General features: G+C 43.9%; 1 protein-coding gene across 2 annotated transcripts in view; it reads left to right on the plus strand.

Annotated features, from left to right (window-relative positions):
• JUP (junction plakoglobin) overlaps nt 1-2,590 on the plus strand; it is a 56,165-nt gene extending 53,575 nt beyond the window's left edge. For both annotated transcript variants that reach the window (XM_069751541.1, XM_069751542.1), the window contains exon 15: nt 728-2,590. The gene's annotated coding sequence lies outside the window, so the exon portion shown is untranslated. The remainder of the gene's footprint in view (nt 1-727) is intronic.
• Nucleotides 2,591-24,319: the final 21,729 nt, after the last annotated feature.

Below are 24,319 nucleotides of genomic sequence, written 5' to 3' on the forward strand. Positions count from 1 at the left end.
ACTTTACAGTGCAGAAGTAAATGGTGCTTTCAAAATCCACATGAGAATAAAAGCAGGGTTATGATTTCAAATCTCCAGTATGCTGGTTATTAGGCTTTGTATTGGAGTGGGGGAAATCCACAGCCAAATATCAAGTAACACCCGTGGATTAGTTGTGGAACATTAGTGTGAACACGGCCTTGGTCCACAGCATGATGTCCAAAGTTCTGATCTGTAGAGTCAAATTTAAAGGGAATTTTTTTGTCTTTTCACGATTTCTAGAAGTAAATGACCAGGTTATGGTGTCTGTATACTTCAGCTGTCGGTTAGCCCCATTCACACATGTGGTTTTTCTGAATAGTGAGACTAGGCGCTGTTTAATCCTGATTTCCCCTAACACATCGGGATATCACACAGGGATACCTCAACGGCCCCATACATGTCAGCCAACGCATGGCGGCATCGGGTGAGCACTGAGTGAACACACGAACGTACGTACATACACGCACACACACTTGTACACACGCATGCACGCGTACACACACGCATGCAATATGTTTATATATTGTACTTGGCGGTGACGGTGGCATTCTATAGTGTTATTTGGGCACTATTGTGTGTGGGGGCTGTATCGGGCACTGTGCGGTATATGGGGAGTGATGGGGGCTGTAGTCCATAGATGGACTGGTCCAGTACGGCTTTCCTTATGTTATCTGATCCTGTTTTTTTTTTCTGTTTTCCCCTCTAGCGCCTCACTGTGGAAGAATACAATCCAGCCCGAAGTGCCTACAAAGACCCTGCCCCTGCACCTCTTTTTACCCCAATTGTCTCCCTTTTTAAGAGAAGCTTTTATTTAGACTTTTGCACGGGGTCTTTTTTTTTTTTTAAATATTTTTTAACCATTGGGGATTTTGCTTTTAGGGGGCGGTGTATTAACCCCTTATCTGCCAGGCCTTGAAGTTGATACACTGCTCTGCTCCATGCGCCTTTTAAATCTTTTTACATTTTTTGCATTTGCCTCAAGTGTTTTTTTTTTTTCTAGAGATTTATAAATATATTCATTTATTTTATTTTTTTAATAATTTTAATATGCTGAAAGCTTCTCCTCTGCTTTTGCAGTACATTTCCAGTAATAAGGAGCTGTAACGCGAGGTTGTTTCGTCTGCCCATTTCCCCACCTGCTGCAGTGCTTTGTGCCCCCCCATAGCGACACATGTAAGACTTGGCACACGCTTATTGCTGTCCTCCTTGCTACACACAGCCGTGCAGTGTCGCTACAGTGGCTGAGGGAGTTTTTTTTTTTTATTTTTTTTTTTGGGGGTTATTTTTTTTTTTTAAGCTGGGTAATTGGCTTTTTGTGAATATAGCCCACATTTAAGACTTAATTCAGATTTTCTTGCTGTTTCTCTGTTTATACAGCTCGTCCTTTGACACTGTGGAAATTTTAAGGTTTAAAAACTTTAGGAAAAAAAATTTTCATTTAAAAAAAGAAAAAAAAACCTTTTTCAATGTTTGCTAATGCATTATTGTCCAGTTGTGATTGATGCGTCCATTTTTTTTTTTTTGTTATAACAATCATCTCAAACACACACACACACACACACCCGGTTTGCTTTAAGGGTTGCCTGTTAGAAATAGCGCCACATTCGTCCGTTGGTCGTGTCTGGTATTGCAGCTCAGCTCTATTGAAGTGAATGGGACAGAGCTGTAATACCACATACGACCTGTGTGCAGGTGTGGCGCTGTTCTTGGAACATAACAGCCATGTTCTTTTCTATTCCCAGACAACCGTTATAAAAATATCTATATCAAGTAGATTAGTATGGGATATAAATATGTATCATACTTATCTGCTAATATAAAAAAAAATAATTAAGGTGGGGGTGTTGTAGGTTTTTTTTTTTTTCAATTCACACAATGATCACTTTGCATTATTTTTTTTTTTACTAGACAAAAAATGGTTCCTTTCCTTGATGTATGAGACGCATCTGTAAAGTTTATTTCTTTTATTTGTAAGAAACAGGAAAAAATATTAACTATTTTTTTAATACAATCTTCTTTCATTACCAAAATATATAGCATATTGAGAAAGCGCAGCAGATCAGTAGCCCGACCCAGTACTAGATGGTTACTTTTTTTTTTTCCCTTTATATTCATATATTGTGCAAGTGCTACTGCTTATCACCATGTTGGAGACTTTAGAATTTCTTTATTATTTTTTAATCTTGATAGTAATGGAAATGTATAGTAAAAAAAAACCTGTTAACACTTAAGTGTGCGAGTAATATAAGAGTCTTCATATTTTTATGATTTTTGTTTTGTTTTCTCAATGTCTTGTGAAGCCTAACACCCTGCACTTGGACAAAAAGTGGAATCCCAAGGTGGTTGTCTTGTGTGTGGGCAAAAGGTGCACTTTAAAGCCTATTTTTCCTCTTAAAGTAATACCTGGACTATTAAAAGTATTGCCGTACTATCTCCGAGCATTGATGTTTGAGTTCCGAAATGCACATTATATTAGTAACTTGTGGAAATGTTTTTAACCATGTATATACATTCCCCTATTCAGTTTCATATGAATCTGTTTTGGCAATAAATCTAATCTGCTGCTTTGTGTTCGACTTTTTTTTTTTTTACTTTTTTTTTCATTCACGGTTATGATTGAATAAAACTTGGAAAATGCTTATCTTTATACTGTAATATTTGTATAGACGCAAAGCAGCTAATAAAACAAATTTAAAAAAAAATGTGTTTTGTGTATTTCACTTAATACATGATAATCTCCATCCCAGACTGGACCAACAGGGCACAGGCTTATATAGATGCCCAAATTATTATGCTTTGCATAATCAGTTGTGAATCAGATACTTATTTTCCCCACTGTACATCCACCTCTTGGTGTCACTCGGCTCAGTAAGCAGGTGTGCATATTGCTATACGTACCGTATTTTATGGACAATAAGACGCACCTCAAATCTTCAGAAGGAAAATGGGGGGAAAAAAATGAATGCATCAAATGGAGGTCTGTCTTACAGTCCTGAATTCAGCTTACCCAGGGGGGGGTATCGGCAGCGGAATCACAGGGGGTGTTTGGTGGTCCGGCAATGATATGACCCAGACTGGTGCACCGGTTCGGCGGTGCGGGGGCTCCGGCAACATTTTGTGAAAGCCTGAAACCCCCGCACTTCTATTGCCTCGATGCTGGGGTTTCCGGGAAAATGACTGCCAGAGGCTGAGGTATGCACAGATTGAGATCTCAGCGGCCATTTTCCCGGAGGCCACAGCATCGAGGCAATAGAAGTGCGGGGGTTTCGGGCTTCCATAAAATGTCGCAGGAGCCCCTCACACTGCCGTACCAGCTGCACCAGGCTGGGATGGGAACAGCGTTGGACCACCGGAAGACTCGTCCGACTCCTGCTGCCATCACACTAACTGTAAGTACATTCCGACCAGGGCCGTATTTAGCGTTTCTGCTGCCCTAGGCACTTTTAGTGCTGCCCTGCCCCGTTGGTGAGTATGACACTATTGGCAGTGACTTTAACAAAAATCGCTGATGTGAAAGTCGCCTTTTGCAGCAGATCCGGCAGTTTTCCTGCATCTGCTGCGTAACGGATCACTTACGGCAACATTGCGTTTGGCCTCATTCATTCCCTATGGGATTTGTGACACTTTGCCGTGATCTGGCAAATACGGTATCATACCTCCCAACTTTTGAAGAAGGGAAAGAGGTATAAAGTTTGCGGCGAGCGTAGTGTGCTGCAGCAAATTTTAGGCCATGCCTCTGACCAGACCCATTTCACAACTAGTCACACCCATATCCACGTCCCAACCACACCCATTTAGCACTGCTGATCACACTGTTTCATACACAATAATTATAACCAAAAACAAATATGGCCACACAGTACTCCATACTGTATAATGGCCACACATGATGCTCAATACTGTATAATGGCCACACATGATGCTCCACACTGTATAATGGCCACACATGATGCTCCATACTGTATAATGACCGCACATGATGCTCCATACTGTATAACGGCCACACATGATGCTCCATACTGTATAATGGCCACACATGATGCTCAATACTGTATAATGGCCACACATGATGCTCAATACTGTATAATGCCCCCCTCCCCTCCTGTATGCATGGCTCATCTCCCTCCCATCCCGTATGCATGGCTCATATTTCCCCCCCTCCTGTATGCATGGCTCATATCCCCCCCCCTCCTGTATGCATGGCTCATCTCCCTCCCATCCCATATGCATGGCTTGTATTCCCCCCCGTATGCATGGCTCATCCCATATGCATGGCCCCTATTCCGCCCCCTCCTGTATGCATGGCTCATATCCCCTCCCTCCTGTATGAATGGCTCATATCCCCCCCCCCCCGTATGTATGGCTCATATACGCTCCCTCCGCAGCGTTTCGTACACAACCGCAAACGCATGGCAAAACGCATGATAACACTGCTTTTTTTATCCACATCAACTTACGCATAACAGATAGAAAAACGCAACATTTGCATGCATTTTTGCATGTGTTCGCGTTGTTTATGCGCATGCATTTGTTATGAAAACATTTTTCAAGGAGAATTTCCTTGACACAAGCGACGCCCAATGGGCGTGGCTCATGGGATTTCTGTATATGCGTTCCCATAGACTGTAATGCCTTTTTATTATGCACTCCTTCCGCAAGCGTCCGCATAACGCGGTGTAACGCACTCCGTTAACGCTGCCATTAACCCTGTGTGACCAACTTTTTACTATTGATGCTGCCTATGCAGCATCAATAGTGAAAACATATAATGTTAAAAATAATTTTAAAAAAAATTATATTCTCACCTTCCGTTGTCCGCGCCAGCCTTTCCCGCTCCTTGCGACGCTCCGGTCCCAAGAATGCATTGCGGCAACGACCCGTGATGACGTAGCGGTCTCACGAGATGATGATGTAGCGGTCTTGCGAGACTGCACATCATCACGGGTTATTGCCGCAAGGCATTACTGTGAACGGAGCGTCGCGACGAGCATCGCTAAAGGCCTGGGCTGGATCCAGGGGTCGCCGGAAGGTGAGTATAGAACTAGTTTTTATTTTAATTATTTTTTTTAACAGGGATATGGTGCCCACATTGCTATATACTACGTGGGCTGTGTTATATACTGCGTGGGCTGTGTTATATACTGCGTGGGCTGTGTTATATACTGCGTGGGCTGTGTTATATACTGCGTGGGCTGTGTTATATACTGCGTGGGCTGTGTTATATACTGCGTGGGCTGTGTTATATACTGCGTGGGCTGTTATATACTGCGTCGCTGTGCTGTACACTACGTGGGCTGTGCTATATACTACGTGGGCTGTGCTATATACTACGTGGGCTGTGCTATATACTACGTGGCTGTGTTATATACTACGTGGGCTGTGTTATATACTGCGTGGGCTGTGCTATATATTACGTGGCTGCTATACACTACGTGGCTGTGCTATATACTACGTGGGCTGTGTTATATGCTACGTTGACTGTGAGACTCTTTCGCCCGGGGCCCTCAAAAACCTGCAGCTGGCCCTGGCTTCACTGATTGGTCGCGGCTGGCCGTGAACAATCAGCGACAGGCGCAGTCCGGCCGCGAATTGGCGCGGGATTTGAACCATGCTTCGCTAATTGGTCGCGCCCGGCCGGCTGAATCCTGTGTATTCATTGCATTATTTTGAAATCTTCATAAATAAACTACATACATATTCTAGAATTCCCGATGCGTTAGAATCGAGCCACCATCTAGTCAAATATAACTTTGTAATCATAATACCTTACCAACTCAGTCCTTACTTGACTCGAGTCAGTCAACCAGTCCATTTAAATAATTAATAAAGATCACACAGCCAGATGGCTTAGGGTTACCGCCCTTCAATAAAGCATTGCGACAGTACGCTTAATGAAAAAGGGGTAGGTGGGAAGGCAAAATTCTACTGTGCCTTGTCAGAATGCCAATATAGGCATTCCTCTCAGCCTTAAATACCGGACAGTAACCCCCTCCCTTAGGTGTCCAATCCGTCCATTGGTCCATATTTTTTGCGGGAAAAGCTGTCTCCAAGTCTGAAAATCTGCCCAGTAACCTGTACAGTTAACCCTTGAGCATCTCAAACAAAAGAAACATGAGTTAGGCATTGATAACCTTACAAATTAACTTAACAGCCTAAAGGTACCGTTACACTAAACGATTTACCAACGATCACGACCAGCGATACGACCTGGCCGTGATCGTTGGTAAGTCGTTGTGTGGTCGCTGGGGAGCTGTCACACAGACAGCTCTCTCCAGCGACCAACAATCAGGGGAAAGACTTCGGCATTGTTGAAACTGTCTTCAACAATGCCGAAGTCCCACTGCAGCACCCGGGTAACCAGAGTAAACATCGGGTTACTAAGTGCAGGGCCGCGCTTAGTAACCCGATATTTAGCCTGGTTACCATTGTAAAAGTAAAAAAAAAACAAAAAAAAAGTACATACTCACATACTGATGTCTGTCATGTCCCCCGGCGTCCACAGGGTTAAAACTGCTTTCGGCAGGAGCGCTGTTAATGCACGTTCTCTGGCCGAGAGCTTCCCTGCACTGACTGTCAGCGCCGGCAGTAACAGCGGTGACGTCACCGCTGTGCTCTGCTTCACGGCCGGCACTGACAGTCAGTGCAGGGAAGCTCTCGGCCGGAGCGCGTGCATTAGCAGCGCTCCTGCCGAAAGCAGTTTTAACCCTGTGGACGCCGGGGGACGTGACAGACATCAGAATGTATGTACTGTTTTTTTTTGTTTTTTTTTTACTTTTACAATGGTAACCAGGGTAAATATCGGGTTACTAGGCGCGGCCCTGCGCTTAGTAACCCGATATTTACCCTGGTTACAAGTGAACACATCGCTGGATCGGCGTAACACACACCGAACCAGCAATGACAGCGGGTGATCAGTGACCAAAAAATGGTCCTGATCATCCCCCAGCGACCAACGATCTCCCAGCAGGGGCCTGATCGTTGGTCGCTGTCACACATAACAAGATCATTAGCGGGATCGTTGCTACGTCAAAAAAGCGTGACGTTGCAACGATATCCTTAACGATATCGTTATGTGTGAAGGTACAGTTAGGGCCAGAAATATTTGGACAGTGACACAAGTTTTGTTATTTTAGCTGTTTACAAAAACATGTTCAGAAATACAATTATATATATAATATGGGCTGAAAGTGCACACTCCCAGCTGCAATATGATAGTTTCCACATCCAAATCGGAGGAAGGGTTTAGGAATCATAGCTCTGTAATGCATAGCGTCCTCTTTTTCAAGGGACCAAAAGTAATTGGACAATGGACTCTAAGGGCTGCAATTAACTCTGAAGGCGTCTCCCTCGTTAACCTGTAATCAATGAAGTAGTTAAAAGGTCAGGGGTGGATTCCAGGTGTGTGGTTTTGCATTTGGAAGCTGTTGCTGTGAGCAGACAACATGTGGTTAAAGGAACTCTCAATTGAGGTGAAGCAGAACATCCTGAGGCTGAAAAAAAAAAATCCATCAGAGAGATAGCAGACATGCTTGGAGTAGCAAAATCAACAGTTGGGTACATTCTGAGAAAAAAGGAATTGACTGGTGAGCTTGGGAACTCAAAAAGGCCTGGGCGTCCACGGATGACAACAGTGGTGGATGATCGCCGCATACTTAATTTGGTGAAGAAGAACCCGTTCACAACATCAACTGAAGTCCAGAACACTCTCAGTGAAGTAGGTGTATCTGTCTCTAAGTCAACAGTAAAGAGAAGACTCCATGACAGTAAATACAAAGGGTTCACATCTAGATGCAAACCATTCATCAATACCAAAAATAGACAGGCCAGAGTTAAATTTGCAGAAAAACACCTCAAGAAGCCAGCTCAGTTCTGGAAAAGTATTCTATGGACAGATGAGACAAAGTTCAACCTGTACCAGAATGATGGGAAGAAAAAAGTTTGGAGAAGAAAGGGAACGGCACATGATCCAAGGCACACCACATCCTCTGTAAAACATGGTGGAGGCAACGTGATGGCATGGGCATGCATGGCTTTCAATGGCACTGGGTCACTTGTGTTTATTGATGACATAAGAGCAGACAAGAGTAGCCGGATGAATTCTGAAGTGTACCGGGATATACTTTCAGCCCAGATTCAGCCAAATGCTGCAAAGTTGATTGGACGGCGCTTCATAGTACAGATGGACAATGACCCCAAGCATACAGCCAAAGCTACCCAGGAGTTCATGAGTGCCAAAAAGTGGCACATTCTGCAATGGCCAAGTCAATCTCCAGATCTAAACCCAATTGAGCATGCATTTCACTTGCTCAAATCCAGACTTAAGACGGAAAAACCCACAAACAAGCAAGACCTGAAGGCTGCGGCTGTAAAGGCCTGGCAAAGCATTAAGAAGGAGGAAACCCAGCGTTTGGTGATGTCCATGGGTTCCAGACTTAAGGCAGTGATTGCCTCCAAAGGATTTGCAACAAAATATTGAAAATAAAAATATTTTGTTTGGGTTATGTTTATTTGTCCAATTACTTTTGACCTCCTAAAATGTGGAGTGTTTGTAAAGAAATGTGTACAATTCCTACATTTTCTATCAGATATTTTTGTTCAACCCTTCAAATTAAACGTTACAATCTGCACTTGAATTCTGTTGTAGAGGTTTCATTTCAAATCCAATGTGGTGGCATGCAGAGCCCAACTCGCGAAAATTGTGTCACTGTCCAAATATTTCTGGCCCTAACTGTACCTTAAGGTCCTGTAATCCCATGAGCCCCTTTATCTTACAGATCGGGGCTACAATTCGGAACCTTCAGACGGGACTTAAAAACCCAACTTTTCAAGAAATCTTACAGCCTGCAGTAACCCCGATACCACCTCACCACCAGAGCTGCCGCAACCCCCGCACTTCCTGTCTCCTTCCCCATTTTCCTGTAGAGTGTAAGCCCACCAGGGTAGGGTCCTCTCATCGGGACAAGTCTGTTAGTATATTCACCGTAATTTATATTTGTGTTTTGTATGCAACCCCTCCTCATGTACAGCACATTGGAATCAATGGTGCTCTATAAATAAATAATAATAATTAGGGACATTAAATTCATGGATCATATCTCTGCGAATCGAATTTCTCAAGAAACTCTGTGAAAAACAGGCAAATTAAAATATTGCTTAATCCGCTCGTCTCTACTTATATTCCCTATATTTTGTCCCCTGTACACTAGTAAATTATTTTTTGTGCCCCCATACAGTAATGTCTGCCTTTGTGACGAAATACAGCAGTGATAGCCCTCCCCAATGGCACTTATACAGTAATAGCGTCCACCTTTTATGCCCTATTACAGTTGTAACATCCCCACAATAGAGGACATTATAGAATGAGACCACAATGTGAGACTTTACTTATGTCCCCCTTTGTCATGCTATACATTAAGAAAATCCCCAACTACGACCCTATTTGCTAAAAATGTCTACCATTGTGACTCCATAAACTAATATCCCACCATTCTGGCCCATACACACTATGATAGCCAGGAAGCACTGGATGGTTTCCATCTTGAATATCTTTAAAAAAAACAAACAAACTGTTTTTAGAAGATCTAACAATGTGTTTAAATAATGTTTGAGGAATCTTTCTCAGTATCATCACAAATCCGTGTTGAATAAAGGAATTTACTAGGGCTGGAAGAAATTAGAATAGGCTTATATTACAGGTGGGACTTCGGACCTGGCAGTAAAGATCCTGATTCTTCTGACTTAAATACTTTTTATTGACTTTAAAGAAGGATGCTTGCCTAGCTTTGAATCCCTTCTGTCTATAATTAAAATCTATTTAGTCTGAATAATGGAGATCTTTTCCTTATTAGGAACCAGTTTGGCTTAAAATACTGTTTTTGTGTCTAAAGAAAAGCTCTTAAAGGGTATGTCCGAGACTTTATAAAAACAAAAAATTTACCTAAGCATGAATAGACAGGTAACTGCAGCTTACCTGCACATAGTGCACGGTGCTATTCTTTCCCGTCACCGAGCGGTCACATACCTCTCCTTCTCCGGATTCAGCTGCCTCTGCCGACGTGACAGGGCATGATTTCCGAAATCATTCTGACTGACAGCTGATCCCACAGTTAGGCAGCGAGGATACGGCTGTCAAAATGACATTGGAAGTCCTCCTCATCGACTGAGGAGTCGTGAAGAAGCCTCCACTCTGAAGACGTGATGTCAGCGGAGGCTTCTGCATCCCCGGCAAGAGCGGTTTCTGAGTCGGGGAAGAACGGCACCATGCACAACAGGTTGGTTAGTTGCAATTACCTGCCTGTTAGTGCTTAGGTAGGATACCCCCATTAATGACTTAAAATATTATCCAGTTGAGGACCAAATAATGAAGATGATTCTTCTATGTGTAGCGGCAAACTGTAGGGTTATCCTACTGTGCATGTGTGTGTATGAGGGGGGACCTGTGGGGCCATCGTACTCCGTTTGGTGGGGAGCCGTGGGCCATACTACTGTGTGGGGAGAGCTGTTAAACATAATACAATAGAAAAATTAATGACGTTGAATGATAACTTTTATTAAAAAAAAAAACCAGTAAATTATATGATTTTAATTAGCTGCTACTGGAAAGAATGCATTACAATATGTCCTATCATACAGGGTCGAGACTTGGTATTTTGGTGCCCTAAGCAGATGAAGCCGATAGTTCCCCCCACCAGACGAACCCACAGCCCCCAAGAAAAGGAATGTGTCGGAAACTAAAGTGAAAGAGCCCTTATAGCCCCCTCCCCCTCCGATGGGTCTGGAAACAAATATTTGACTACCACTTCCAGTAGAATTGTTCCCTTTTTCACCAAATAATGCCATCAAAAGTTAAAAAAAGATGTACTTTAAATTTGAGGCTCAACAGAGAGTGTTTTCAAAGATAGATATAGAATCATTAATTTTTTACACAGTCCGAGGGGAAAAAAGTGATATTCATCCCCGACATCCTATATTTTTTATGTCAGACATAAGGACAGTTATGGAAACTAATATAACTTAACTATAATGGTGTCCAGTTGCTTTCAATTAAGGTGTCCAGCATTTGGCGGATACCCTAATGGAAACTAAACAGACCCCATTATAGATAAAGGGATACTTATGCTGTTTTTTACGTCCGTCATGCGATGCGACATATACAGTTTGCAACAAAACTGATGGTAGTTCTGGTGCCGTATTCCTATACTGATGGTGGTTCTGATGCTATATTCCTGTTCTGATGGGCGTTCTGGAGCCAAATGAATGTACTCACAGTGGGTCCTGTGTCCTATTCCTGTTCTCATGGTGGTTCTGGTGATGTATTCATGTAGTTATGGTTGTTCTGGTGCTGTATTCATATACTATGGATGACTCTGGTGATGTATTTATGAAGTGATGATGGTTCTAGTGCTGTATTCATCACCAGAACCATCATTAGTACATGAATACGAAACCAACATAATCATCAGTACATAAACAGAACACCAGAGCCATCAATAGTACATAAATACAGCACCAGAACTATAATCAATAAATTAAATAGGTCACTAGAACCAACATCAGTACATGTATACATCACCTGACCCACCATCAGCACATGAATTCCTTCCCAGATCCACCATCAGTACATTAATGCATCTCTAGAACCTCAATCAGTACATGGATACATCACGAGAGCCACCATCAATAAATAAATACAACACCTGTACCATCATAACTACATTTATACGTCACTAGAACCACCATCACTACATGAAAACATCACCAAGCTTAGTATAGCAATCAATTGTAATGTCAAGTCAAGCCCAAATACATTTGTGTCTCATGAAATTCCAACTCCCAGTATATTCTTAACAATGGTAAGGAAATGCTGGGAGTTATCAGCCTTTATCAGACTTCGGACCATACAGGAACCACGGTACTGATGAGAAGTAGTCAGTATCAGTAAGTAAACATTTACATACAGGTACCTTATACTGTAGGTGACATGTTCTCTCTCTTTTCGTCTCCATCTTGTCTTGACGCCTTGATGACTTTTCACATCCACAGCTCTTGTCTCCATATTCCCTCTTCTCTAGTTTTTTGCAGCACATTTTGACACAGTGCCGTTAAAATAGGAGTGTCATTACAATGCCCCCTGCATAAAACTACAGGGTGGAGCGCGGTAATTTGCTGATTTGGGAATGAAATAAAAAAATTATGATCATTAGAAAAATTTATTTTATATTTTAATTATACTGAACAGTAATGGAATTTTTAAATTACATGGTTTTAAATAGTGTATCTGGCAAATGTCGACCTTCGCTATCCACACACTGCTGCATACGTTTTCTGAAGTTTTCATGAACTCTAACAAGCATGTCCACTGGTATTCTGCCAATTTCAGCTTCAATATTGTTCTTAGGTCTTCCAAGGTGTTGGGACGGTTGATATACACCTTAGACTTCAGGTAACCCCAAAGGAAAAAATCGCATGGGGCTAAATCTGGTGAGCATGCTGGCCAGTTCACATCTCCCCTCAAAGAGATAAACCGTCCAGGAAACATTTGCCTCAAACAATTCATGGTAACCCTCGCTGTGTGTGCAGTGGCACCATCCTGTTGGAACCATGTATCCTCTAGTTCCATTGCCTCAAGAGCCGGCTGAAAATAATCCTGTATCATAGACAAGTACCGTTCGGAGTTCACAGTTATGGCACGACCATTATCCTGAAAAAAGTAAGGACAATGATGCCTACTCGTGATATGGCGCACCACACAGTGACGCGGTCCGAATGCAGAGGTCTCAGAGATTGCAGTACTGCTGCTCTAACTCTCTCGATGTTTTGTGGTGTTGTAATCCTTCTCTCAGGTCTCCTTCGTACACATGACACATTCCCTGCTGTTCTGAATGCATTCACCCAATTTACAATTGATTGCCGTCCAGGAACAGGTCCGCGTGGAGGAACAGCGAATTGTAAACGAAAAGCACGCTGCACTGCAATGATCGAGTGGGCATTTGAAAAATACGCTTCAACACAAAATGACCTCTCCTCACGTGTCCACTGCATGATGGCAACTGAAAGGCAGAGGAATACAAATCTCCCATCAGCCACTGTAAGCCACACCCACTCTTCCCTCTCTTCGACCGACAGTGCCGCCACAGCATGCAGTGCAAAAAAGCAAATTACCGCGCTCCACCCTGTATATGTCCATACTATGCCTTAAATAAACCTCCAATGGTATATGGCCTCCACACTGTCTGCCTTAATCTACTATATAATTGTTAAGGGTCGCTTCTGTCTGTCTGTCTGTCACGGATATTCATTGGTCGCGGCCTCTGTCTGTCATGGAAATCCAAGTCGTTGATTTTGCCATGACCAATCAGCTCATTACTCCCCGCAGTCAGTGCCCGGCGCCCGCATACTCCCCTCCGGTCACCGCTCACACAGGGTTAATGCCGGCGGTAGCGGACTGCGTTATGCCGTGGGTAACGCACTCCGTAACTGCTGCTATTAACCCTTTGTGTCCCCAACGTTTTACTATTGATGCTGCCTATGCGGCATCAATAGTAAAAAAATGTAATGTTAAAAATAATAAAAAAAACAAAAAACCTGCTATTCTCACCCTCCGTCGTCGCGTCCTCTCCTCGGCAGTGCAAGCGGCAGGTTCCGGGGCCAAGGATGGTATGCGAGAAGGACCTTCCATGACGTCACGGTCATGTGACCGCGACGTCATCACAGGTCCTGTGCTCATCCAACCCTGGGACCGGAAGCTGCCACCTGCACCGCACACAGGCGACAGGACTACAAGGGCTCCCTCGGAAGGTGAGTATATGTTTATTTTTTATTTTAACTCTTTTTTAACCTGTTACATACGTGTCTGGGCAATATACTATGTGGCTGGGCAATATACTACGTGACTGGCCAATATACTACGTGACTGGGCAGTATACTACGTGGCTGTGCTGTATACTACGTCGCTGTGCAATATACTACATGACTGGGCAATATACTACGTGGCGCTGTGCTGTATACTACGTGACTGGGCAATATACTACGTGACTGGGCAATATACTATGTGCCTGGGCAATATACTATGTGGCTGGGCAATATACTACGTGGCTAGGCAATATACTACATGTCTGTGCTGTATACTACGTCGCTGTCGCTGTGCAATATACTACGTAGCTGGGCAATATACTACGTGGCTGGGCAATATACTACGTGGTTGGGCAATATACTACGTGGCTGGGCAATATACTACGTGGCTGGGCAATATACTACGTGGTTGGGCAATATACTACGTGGCTGGGCAATATACTACATGTCTGTGCTGTATACTACGTCGCTGTCGCTGTGCAATATACTACGTAGCTGGGCAACATACTACGTGGCTGGGCAATATACTACGTGGCTGGGCAATATACTACGTGGGCTGTGCAATATACTATGTGGACATGCATATTCTAGAATACCCGATGCGTTAGAATCGGGCCACCATCTAGTTATCTATAACCACCACACTGTCAGCCATTACAGCTATACCCACACCACTATCATTATCATATATAACCGCCACACTGTCGACCCTTATGAACCACAGCCTATACCATAGCTGTCCCCTCTCCACTACTTTCCCTTACACTCTCTAGATCTCCACAGTCTTCCAAACATACTAACCTCTCTCCATACTGTGCCCACATTTCACGCTGCTCCCTCTCCATATCCATTCTGTGATCCCTTTTCACACTATGCCTACCACGTTGTCCTCTCCAAACTGTACCCCTCATCACTCGTTCCTACAAGGTATGGTGGTCACCACAGCAGCCCAAGCAATATGATATCCACAACAGCCCCCTAATTTACACTATGATGTACACCACAGCCCCCCATGCAGTATAATGTCCACCACAGCCCCCATTATACAGTAGGATGTCCCCCAAAGCCCCTTACACAATATGGTCACCACAGCCCACTATAGCATAGAATGTCCTCAACAGCCTCCTATACAGTATATCTACACAGCCTCCAATATAATGTCCCCCACAATCCCCTATACATTATGATGTCCCATTACAGCCCCCTATGTAGTATGATGCTCCCCAAATCCCTCTATATAGTATGATACCCTTCACAGCCCCCAGTATAATGTTCCTCACAGCCCCCTATACAATGTGATGCCCTTCACATATCATATATAATATGATGTTCCCGCAGGCCAGGTATAATGATCCCCACAGTCTCCCATATAATATGATAACACCTGCAGCAATCACCTGTTCTAGTGTCCACCACCAGATCCACAACCAGCCCTATGTATGTCCCCACAGGCAACTCTACATATGTCCTCACAGTCAACCCCACATATGTCCTACAGCCAGCCTCATGTATTTCCCCACAGCCAGCCCCTGGTATGTCCCCACAGCCAGCCCAACATATTTTCCCAGTGCCAGCCCCTCGTATGCTACACAGCCAGCCCCTTATGTTCTCACAGCCAGGCCCACATATATCCCCACAGCCAGCCTCATGTATGTCCTCACATATGTCCCCACAGCCAGCCCCAGGTATGTCTCTATATGGCCGCCATCAGTTCATTACTACCCTTTCTGGTGTATGGGGCCTGGTGAGCAGAAGCAAAAAGAGGGGGTGCCTGGACTGGGTGAGAAACGCTGGCATCCCCCTCTTTTGCTTCTGCCCACCAGCCTCAGGGTCAGGGGTAGGCTGGGCGGGCAGAATGTACGTTCAGTTGAATTATATTGCCGTGCAGGAAGCCAACGGCAGTAGTTAACAGCCGCCCGCCAATATGAGGCTGGCAGCTGATGTTGGCGAGCACGGCGCCGACGTATGAGGTATCTGCCATGTGCCTGCCATGCCACATATGAAGAAGGAAGAGTACGCCGCTGGATCGTGGCTAGGTAAGAAGAAACTTTTTCTTTTAGTGAAAAGTTGTAATATGGGGGACAGGGAGACATTATGTGGGGCCAGGAGAATGGAGACATGATGGATGTGAAGCCAAGAGGATGAAGATATGGTAGATGTGAGTCCAGCAGGATGGAGATGTAAGGTGGTGTGCAGGCGGCTGGTTTGAGCCCTGCATTCCTGTACATGCCTACCTAATGACACCGGGTACGTTTTGTGTTTACTGTGTGCCCTGTGTAATATATGATAACTGACACTGTATAATAAAATAATGGCTGACACTGTTCTGATATTTGTGTGTTAGGGATAGGAATAGGGATAGTCAGTGGCAGTGGTAGGTCAGCATTGGTAAGGGTTATGGCAGTGTATTGCGGGTTAGTGTTAATGGGGGCACTATAGAGCTGTATGCTAGATTCAGATTTAGATTAAGATAGGATAAGAAATGGTTCAGTAACAGTTAAATAGTTTAGCCAATAGGAGGGCTAGTGGGTTTCAGTCAGAGTAGTGACAGTTGAGAAAAGGGGCGGGGCCAGTGTAGTGGCAGGGAGAGCGCCTTTCTGAGGTAATTTCCAGGTAGTGGGAGGAGCTAGAGCAGAGTGAAAGGAATTGTTCTAGAAGGAGCGGTAGTAGTTGTGCTTTAAGTTACAGTTGAAAGAGACAGAAGTAGCACTGAGGGAAGCAGGTCTGGAGATGTTAGATCTTGAAGCACGTGGGAAGCAAGGCAGTCTGGAAGGGTTGGTGGCTTGTCTGTGGGTTACCTCCCGTGACGTCTGGGACTCACGGTCCGAACAGGAATTGCAGGGGCAACCTAGTATCAGAAAGCTGGAATTCCCAGGGGACTGCGGGTCTGGAAGCCACAGTGCTAGAAGATAAGCTGAAGGAAAAGACCAGGGAAAGTGCAGGAGGAGAAGTTCTTATGTCTTTTGAAGATTGTTGGATTAAGTCTGTTATGAAGATGCATGAATTGAGTAAAGTTTTATTGACTTTGATAACATTTGTGTGTGTCTGCGACGTATTGGAGCCCTGTATGCTATGAAGGATTCTGACTCACAGGTGGGTGAACTACTTGACACACACAGCACACCACAAAATGGACATGATATTTCTGTAGCGGAGCGTCAGGGTGTGATAAGGAAGCAGCAGCAATCCCTCGGTACGGCTACCACCCTGGACCCCGTTACAGAGGCATGATGGATGTGGGGCCAGGAGGATGGAGACATGAAGAATGTGGGGCCAGGAGGATGAAGATATGAAGAATGTGGGGCCAGGAGGATGGAGACACGATGGATGTGGGGCCAGGAGGATGGAGACATGACGGATGTGGTGCCAGGAGGGATGTGGGCCAGGAGGATGGAGACATGACGGATGTGCGGCCAGGAGGATTGAGACATGATGGATGTGGGGTCAGGAGGATGGAGACATGAAGAATGTGGGGCCAGGAGGATGGAGACATGACGGATGTGGGGCCAGGAGGATGGAGACATGACGGATGTGGGGCCAGGAGGATTGAGACATGACGGATGTGGGGTCAGGAGGATGGAGGCACGATGGATGTGGGGCCAGGAGGATGGCAACATGATGGATGTGAGGCCAGGAGGATGGAGACATGATGGATGTGAGGCCAGGAGGATGGAGACATGATGGATGTGGGTCCAGGAGGATGGAGACATGACGGATGTGGGGCCAGGAGGATTGAGACATGATGGATATGGGGTCAGGAGAATGGAGACACGATGGATGTGGGGCCAGGAGGATGGCAACATGATGGATGTGAGGCCAGGAGTATGGAGACATGATGGATGTGAGGCCAGGAGTATGGAGACATGATGGATGTGGGTCCAGGAGGATTGAGACATGATAGATGTGGGGTCAGGAGGATGGAGACATGATGGATGTAGGGCCAGGAGGCTGGAGAAGTGATGGAGGGGGTGTCAGGAGGATGGAGACATGATGGATGTGGGGCCAGGAGGATTGAGACATGATGGATGTGGGGCCCAGAGGATGGAGACGTGATGGATGTGGTGCCAGATGGATGTAGATATGATGAATGTGAGGTCAGCAGGATGGAGACATGATGGATTTGGGGCCAGGAATGAGACACATGGGGGCAAGGATGTGGGATATGGCTGCTTTCAGTACTAGGCTGGTTACTGGGGAACTAACAATAAGCATATGGTATATACACCTCAGATTCCAATGTATGGAATATATGTATATACACTCTGCATAGTCAATGCCAGCTTCGCAATAACAAAAGGACTACTCTCTGCCACAACCAATATTTATACAGGCCGATTGAACACTCGTTACAGGTAGCGTATGGCTGCATGGGTGTGGTTTGCAGAGCAGGGGGGACTGAGCTATGAAATGCTGACCTTACCCCCGCTATACTACAGAACGCCACTGACTGTCTGTCTGCAGTCTCCAACATCATGTCTGCTCTCTATCTGAAACTCAACCTCTCCAAAACTGAACTTCTTCTGCTCCCGCCATCTTCTAACCTCCCTAAATCTGACATTTCCCTCTCCGTGGGTGGCACCATAATAACACCCCGGCAGCAGGCACGCTGTCTGGGTGTTATGTTTGACTCCAATCTCTCCTTCACCTCAATCTCTTGCCGCTTACACCTAAAGAACATCTCTAGAATCCGCCCTTTTCTCACCATGGAAACAACAAAAAGCCCTGTCGCCCTGATCCACTCCCGCCTGGACTACTGTAATGCTCTACTAATTGGCCTCCCCCTTACTCGACTTTCCCCTCTCCAGTCTATCCTTAATGCAGCAGCCAGGGTCGTCCATCTGGCTAATCATTACTCGGACGCGTCCGCTCTTCGCCAGTCGTTACACTGGCTGCCCATTCATTACAGGATACAATTCAAAGTACTTGTTCTCACCCACAAAGCTCTTCACAGTGCGGCACCCCCATACATCTCCTCCCTCATTTCTGTCTATCGGCCTAACCGACCGCTCCGCTCTGCAAATGACTTTCGACTAACCTCTGCACTAATCCGTATCTCCCACTCCCGACTCCAAGACTTCTTCCGTGCTGCGCCAATCCTCTGGAATGCTCTACCCCAAGATATTAGGACCATCCACAATTTGCATAGTTTTAGTCACTCGCTCAAAACACATTTGTTCAGAGCGGCCTATCACATTCAGTAATCAAACTCATTTTATGTTTGTGTGTGTGTGTAGCCCATTCACTATCTCCATCTATCCCCCACCCCCTGAAGATGGCTGGACCATCATTGTAAATACATCATTGTAAATACACACCTGTACTTTGTATCTCCCCCACCTCATTGTAGATTGTAAGCTCTCACGAGCAGGATCATTTTATTTTGCTTTAATTATTGTATTGTTAACGTTGTTACTGTTTGTGTTTGAAACTGTTAAACTGTAAAGCGCTGTGGAATATGTTGGCGCTATATTAATAAAGATTATTATTATATTATATATTTAATCCAAAAAGATAGGCAGTGTTTATACAAAATATAGAAGATGACACAAAATGGGAACAACACAATACCATATATACAATTATACAAAATAAAAAGGAATAACCAAAAAGAATGACTAAACCTGGTCATGGAAGTGGCTCACAGCATAGTAGAGGGAAGCACTCTGATTGGGAAAATAAACAGACAGAACCCATAGTAAACTATATTTTCCAAGGACTGACAAATGACCCAGACCCAAATATTGCTTTTTATTAGCTCAAAGTTATTCTCATGTCGCTCCCCTTGATGAGCTCATATGGGGGCTCATTGTGGGATGTGCTGGGTCTGTTAGAATTTTATGAGATCCCCAACTTACAGGATAGCTTCGCCTCTGAAGGTTAAAGGCTGTAGATATTGACGCCATATATCTTATCATGATTTTACCTTTACATATAGATCAAATATGGCCTAGTTTGCATTATTTATGGAAACATTAATACGTGGCCTCACGGCAATGTGAGTGAATGTGTCACATCCATCCCTTCGCTACGACGCTGAAAATCTGTCTCCCATAAATATCGGATTGATTCAAAACCCCAATATTCAGATCAGGACAATGGAGACACAACCCTTTGAACCCAGGATGCTTCTTTCTTGGAACAAAAGCAGCCTCTCCACTTCTTCTCCTCGTGTAAACAGATCTCACTACTGTAACTCTATACTAATCGGCCTCCCTCTTACCAAACTCTCCCCGCTCCAATCTGTGCTGAATGCTGCAGCCAGGATCATATTCCTCACCAACCGTTACACCGATGCCTCTACCTTGTGCCAGTCATTACACTGGTTACCCATCCACTCCAGAATCCAGTACAAAACTACTACCCTCATCCACAAAGCACTCCATGGCTCAGCACCACCTTACATCTCCTCACTGGTCTCAGTCTACCACCCTACCCGTGCCATCCGCTCCGCTAATGACCTCAGGTTGGCATCCTCAATAATCAGAACCTCCCACTCCCGTCTCCAAGACTTTACACGTGCTGCGCCGATTCTTTGGAATGCACTACCTAGGTTAATACGATTAATCCCCAATCCCCACAGTTTAAGCGTGCCCTAAAAACTCATTTGTTCAGATTGGCCTACCGCCACAACACATTAACCTAACGATCCCTGTGTGGCCTATCATAAAAAAAAAACATTATCAGGTTCCTCATATCATGTTCTCATACACTTTATGCAGTTAATAGCCCTCTGTGTCTGTACTGTTACATACTTGGGCAGTTAACTGGTTCATGCAGCTTTACATGAACACCTGAGCCTTACACTATGGCTGGTCCGAATAACTAAAGCAATTGTTACCATCCACATCTCGTGTCTCCCCTCTTCCTCATAGTTTGTAAGCTTGCGAGCAGGGCCCTCATTCCTCTTGGTATCTATTTTGAACTGTGATTTCTGTTATGCTGTAATGTCTATTGTCTGTACAAGTCCCCTCTATAATTTGTAAAGCGCTGCGGAATATGTTGGCGCTATATAAATAAAATTATTATTATTATTAATTATTATTATCTCAGCTATCTTTCCCCTAGCCTTTTCCCTGTTTTAATCACATGTCCAAGTTAGGAGGTCTCTACTTCAAATATTGCTTTGATTAGTTTCTTTCTCCTTTTCCCATATACTCAATGTGAGTTTCTACTTCAAAAGGAGTTAGAAGTGTCAGCTGTTTCAAAGTTACAAGTAATTTCCCACTTCCCCATATGTTCAACGTGAGGGGGAAAGGTCTTACGGATTTTATTTTTCCTCTATGACAGAGCTATTACATTTTTTATATTTAATACAGAAAACTATTCAGTGTTTATAAAAAATATACAAAGATGTAAAAAAATGGGAATAAAACAAATGGTATATACAATCGCATGTAATAAAAGGGATAAGAAAAGAAAAGTACTAAACCTGTGTCACGAAATGGCTCAGTGCTTAGTGGAGGGAAGTACTCCTTAGAGCAGTGGACATAACCACAGAGCACTTTGTCTTTCAGAAATTACAAATAAAAAAAACCCAATCTCTTATTTTTATTAGTTCAGTGTTACGCCAACATACCTCCTATTGGGGAGGGCATATGGGGGGGCTGGTTGTGGGATGCGCTAAGTCTTTATAAGATTATGAGATCCTAAACTTTGAGGATATATTTGACCCTGGAGGTCGCAAGCAGGAGATATTGTGGTCATGTTTCCTATCACAATTTTATCTTTCTATAAAGATGAAACATGGCATGGATAGCATCATCCATCTGATGATATTAAGTTGGAGGTGTTAGGTTGGCATTACGGTGATGTGATTGAATGCTTTATGTTTATCACTTCACCACGACGCCGAAAATATACCTCCCATAAATATTGGCTTCATGCAAACCCAATATTCATCACTTATCACTGGCTCCTGAGTGTCTGAAATAATTATTTTGAACAGAGGAAGCTCTTGCCTTGGAAGTGTACTTCGACGCCTATGAGTATATTAATCTTAGACTTGGTGGCTGGCTCTCAGCAGATTTCCTTCTAGAGAGAAGACGAAGATATCACTCATGCGCTGCTGATATTAAAATATAGGTAAAGTTAAAACATTTATTTAATAAGGTTTAAACGTCAACGTGTTTCGAGGTCACGCAGAACCACGTATCCAGACAAACCTCATGAACAAACTGAATCATCAACTGATGCCGAACATATTCGCTCAACTGTAAATAATTAAATTGCATTTTATGGTATGAGATAAGTATTTGATACAATAGAAAAACAGAACTTAATATTTAGTTCATAAACCTTTGTTTGCAATTACAGGTGTCAGACGTTTCTTGTAATTATTGACTAAGTTTGCACACACTGCAGGAGCATTTTTGCCCACTCCTCCATACAGATCTTTTCCATATCTTTAAGGTTTCTGGGCTGTCGCTGGGCAACACTGAGTTTCAATAGAAATGACAAAAAAAAGACTCGCACATCCAAACTAGTGTGAATAGGTGCACACCAGGAGCAGCTACCTCAATACATAAATATACAAAAACGGTTGCACTCTATCGTGCAAAAGCATGTCTAATCTGAAATATATGAAATATGAATAGCAAAATGGCTTTTGAACATTAGGAAAATATTAAAGAGACGCTTTGCACAGAATTTGATATAATCAAATAGTGTGAGCCCATCAACCGTCGTCAAGGTGGTCTCATAAAACTGATGGGTCCCTGACCCCCCTGTCCAAATGTGAACACTTACCAAAGGCCAATGTCTGTATGCCTGGGTGAATGTGGACACCTCTGTTCAGCAAAGCCTACATATGAGTTGGCCGGGACCAAGTGTGATGAGATGCAATTAAAAACCACATGGTGATGGGAGGAGTGCTTAATCAGTCAGCTACCATAGAAATGACAAAAAAAGACTCGCACATCCAAACTAGTGTGAATAGGTGCATACCAGGAGCAGCTACCTCCATACATAAATATACAAAAAAGGTTGCACTCTATCGTGCAAAAGCATGTCTAATCTGAAATATATGAAATATGAATAGCAAAATGGCTTTTGAACATTAGGAAAATATTAAAGAAACGCTTTGCACAGAATTTGATATAATCAAATAGTGTGAGCCCATCAACCGTCGTCAAGGTGGTCTCATAAAACTGATGGGTCTCTGACCTGTTATGATCTGGTGGTTTAGGAACAACATGAGACAAGCTCTGAAGGAGGTGGTATCTGTACTGACCGCAGACCCTGAACCTAGCAGCGCAACTAGAAATAGCCGTGGGGGGTACCTGACGCTCCCTAGACCCCTCGGCACAGCCTAAGATCTAACTTCCCCTAAAGATGGAAACAGGAAACCTATCTTGCCTCAGAGAAAATCCCCAAAGGAAAGATAGCCCCCCACAAATATTGACGGTGAGAGGAGGGGAAAATAGCATACGCAGAGATGAAATCAGATTTTAGCATAGGAGGCCAGTCTAGCTTGATAGATAGGACAGGAAAGGATACTGTGCGGTCAGTATAAAAACTACAAAACAATCCACACAGCGTTTACAAAATCTCCACACCTGACTAAAGGTATGGAGGGTAAATCTGCTTCCCAGAGCTTCCAGCTAACAGAAAAAATCCATAATGACAAGCTGGACAAAAATAAAATGCACAGAACAATAAGTCCACAACATGTGGACTGAAATGAGCAAAGCCAGAACTTATCTTTGCAGAACTGGTCAGGAAACCAGGAGAATCCAAGCAGAGATGTGAATCCAGCCTGAAAACATTGACAAGTGGCATAGGCTGAAGACTAGAGCCAGGTTAAATAGCAGAGCCAGGAGAGACGATTAGTGAAAGCAGCTGCTAAAGCTAAACCCAAGGAGCGGCAGTTCCACTCAAAACCACCAGAGGGAGCCCAAGGGCAGAATTCACAAAAGTGCCACTTACAACCACCGGAGGGAGCCCAAGAACGGAATTCACAACACTGACCCCCCTGTCCAAATGTGAACACTTACCGAAGGCCAATGTCTGTATGCCTGGGTGAATGTGGACACCTCTGTTCAGCAAAGCCTACATATGAGTTGGCCGGGACCAAGTGTGATGAGATGCAATTAAAAACCACATGGTGATGGGAGGAGTGCTTAGTCAGTCAGCTACCATAGAAATGACAAAAAAAGACTCGCACATCCAAACTAGTGTGAATAGGTGCATACCAGGAGCAGCTACCTCCATACATAAATATACAAAAAAGGTTGCACTCTATCGTGCAAAAGCATGTCTAATCTGAAATATATGAAATATGAATAGCAAAATGGCTTTTGAACATTAGGAAAATATTAAAGAGACGATTTGCACAGAATTTGATATAATCAAATAGTGTGAGCCCATCAACAGTCATTTCTATGGTAGCTGACTGACTAAGCACTCCTCCCATCACCATGTGGTTTTTAATTGCATCTCATTACACTTG

The sequence above is a fragment of the Ranitomeya imitator genome, chromosome 2 (genome assembly GCF_032444005.1).
Source record: "Ranitomeya imitator isolate aRanImi1 chromosome 2, aRanImi1.pri, whole genome shotgun sequence".
Lineage (NCBI taxonomy): Eukaryota > Metazoa > Chordata > Amphibia > Anura > Dendrobatidae > Ranitomeya > Ranitomeya imitator.